Below are 2,941 nucleotides of genomic sequence, written 5' to 3' on the forward strand. Positions count from 1 at the left end.
TGATGGGTTGGTGCCACCCCTGCAGGCCCAGGCAGGTGGGGCTGCTCCTGGAAGTGTTAAATGCAGGAACATAATTCCGTGCCTGTCACTGTCCCCTTTTCTCTCTCTGCTTGAACCACAGTCACCTCAAAAACGAAACTATTGCTATTTCTCAAAACAAAACAAAACAAAAAAACATTAGGCCTTTGCACTGGACCCTGGGTGCTCCTACCTCAGATATCTGGATGACTTGAGTCTACCCTGACCATCACCCTGGCTAAAACAAGACCCTCCCCCACATTTATTCTATTTGCTGTTTTTAAAATTTCTTTAAATACCTAGCCACTTTGTTTCTTGCTTCCTTCCCCCACTCTGTCCATCTGTTTGACAATCACTTGTCCATGCATACGTTTTATCTGTTTATTGCCTATTTTCTTGACTAAGACACAAGCTTCATGCAGGTAGGACCTTGTCTCTTTTATTAACTGCTGTATCCCCAGCCCCTGCCATTGGGCCCGTCACAAAACCAGCCCTCAGTAAACATTTGCTGAATGTTTACTGCTTACAGCCTCAGGCCCCAGGTACCCAGAGCCTTACTCAAGAAGCAGCTGGTGGAGCGTGTTTCTGGTGGACCCTGTGGATACGTTTTGCTTATCTGAGCCATACACACGGCTACACTCCTCGCAATTGTTCTTTTTAAAGCAGTAATAGTGGAGTACTTTATATTTCCTCTATAGCTTTCTTCTTCTTTTTTCTTTTTCCTGCTGTACTGGGGACTGAATCCAGGGGTGATCTACCACTAAGCTATTTTCCCAGCCCTTTTCATTTTTTTATTTTGAGACAAGGTCTTGCTAAGTTGCTGAGGCTGGCTTTGAATTTGCAATCCTCCTGTCTCAGCCTTCCAAGTTGCTGGGATTGCAGGTGTGTGTTACCAAGTCTGTCTCGTGTGTGTGTGTGTGTGTGTGTATTGGCTGGATGCAGTGGACTTTAGTGATGGTACGTGACAGTAGGGCTCCCTAAGCCCCTCCCCTTCTTCAGGGGTCTGGGATGGAAATTGGGAGGGAGATTCTTGGTATGTTGAGGGACTGAGTTAGGAGCAGGGACTCCCCAGCAGCTGAAGATCTCGCTCTTCCTCTGTGTTCTTGCTGGGGTGGTGGTCCAGGGGCTCTGATTCCTTGGAGACCATGTGGACCATGAGATATGCCACCCTGTTGCTGTAGCCAAATTCTTTGTCATACCAGGGAATGAGCTTGACAAAGTGGTCATTGAGGGCAATGCCAGCCCCAGCATGGAAGAGTCACAGGAGACAACCTCCATGTAGCCCAAGAGACCTTGGGGGCTGGGATGTGGCTCAAGGGGTAGCGCGCTCGCCTGGCATGCATGCGGCCCGGGTTCGATCCTCAGCACCACATACCAACAAAGATGTTGTGTCCGCCGAGAACTAAAAAATAATAATAATAAATAAATATTAATCTCTCTTTAAAAAAAAAAAGAGACCTTAGAGGGCCCTCCAATGCCTGCTTGATGTCATCATGATTGGCAGCTTTTTCTGGGCGACAGGTCAGATCCACAACTGACGTGTTGGGGTGGGCACACAGAAAGCCATGCCAGGGAGCTCCCCATTCAGTTCAGGGACGACCTTGTGCACAGCCTTGGCAGTGTCAGTGGAAGCAGGGATGATGTCTGGCCAGCCCCACGACCATCATGCCACTGTTTCCCAAAGGGGCCACCCACGGTCTTCTGAGTGGCAATGATGGCAAGGACGGTGGTCATGATTCCTTCCACAATGCCAAAGTTGTCATGGATGACCTTGGCTGGGGGGCTAAGCAGTTGATGGTGCAGAAGGCATTGCTGATGATCTTGAGGGGGTTTCCATACTTCTCACGGTTCACACCCATCACACACATGGGGGGCACCAGCAGAAGGGGCAGAGATGATGACCATTTTGGTGCCATCCTTCAACTGAGCCCTGGCCTTCTCTGTGATAGTGAGATGCCAGTGGATGCTACAGCGTATTCAGCACCAGCATCACCCCATTGGCTGTTGGCAGGATCTTGCTCCTAGAAGATGGAGATGGACTTTCCATTGATGACAACTTTCCCATTCTCTGCCTTGAGGGTGCCATTGGATAGAATCATTGGGACATATAGACCAGGTAGCTGAAGTCAGTATACGGGTCATTGATGAAGATAATATTCACTTTGCTAGAGTTGAAAGCAGCCTCCATTCACTCCAGCCTTCATTATTATGTGTCAGGGATGTGGCTGGCCCTGCCCTGCACATCAAGAAGATGTGGCTGTCTGTTGAACATGGAGGAGCAGAGAACCTCACTTTTGTTTGTTGTTGTTGTTGTTGATGGTGGTGGTGGTGTTTTTTGTTTGTTTGTGGTGCTGGGGATTGAACCCAGGGCCTTGTGCATGCAGGGCACACAATCTACCAACTGAGCTATATTCCCAGCCCTGAAAGCCTTACTTTTATATCTTGAAGATCATTTTAGTTTAGTTAAAATAGAGTTTCCTCATTCTTTTCTACAGCTGAGTAATATCCCAACATATGTATATAATTTATTTATTCTTTCTAGGTAGACAGCTTCTCATTTTTGTTATAAAATATGTTGTGAATAATATGTATGTATGTATGTATGTATACACACATATACATATTTATATGTATACATATTTTGTGTGTGTGTGTGCTGCTGGGGATCAAACCTGTAGCTTCCTGCCTGCTAGCCAGTCATTCTTCTAACTCGCTAAAGCCCTAGCCCACAAATAATCTTGTATATATGTCATATCATACATATGCGACCATGTAATTAAGTTCCTAGAAGTCAAATTGCAAGAGTCCAGGCTATATTCTCTTGCAGTCTGGACAGCTATTGCCAAATTGCTCCCCACAGAAATTGCACCCACAGAATTGTTGTTCCCACCAACAATTCAGGAGAGAGCTTGATTCCTCACGT

At 46.6% G+C, this 2,941-nt stretch overlaps 1 pseudogene across 1 annotated transcript; it reads right to left on the minus strand.

Moving 5' to 3' along the window:
* Positions 1 to 1,069: 1,069 nt before the first annotated feature.
* LOC308658292 (glyceraldehyde-3-phosphate dehydrogenase-like) lies at positions 1,070 to 2,117 on the minus strand (annotated as a pseudogene). The gene is made up of 2 exons: positions 1,477 to 2,117; positions 1,070 to 1,318 (listed from the first exon to the last, which is right to left on the minus strand). The product of its transcript is annotated as a glyceraldehyde-3-phosphate dehydrogenase-like (transcript).
* Between the last annotated feature and the right edge of the window lie 824 nt (positions 2,118 to 2,941).

The sequence above is a fragment of the Spermophilus citellus genome (genome assembly GCF_964194105.1).
Source record: "Spermophilus citellus genome assembly, chromosome: 10".
Classification (NCBI taxonomy): domain Eukaryota; kingdom Metazoa; phylum Chordata; class Mammalia; order Rodentia; family Sciuridae; genus Spermophilus; species Spermophilus citellus.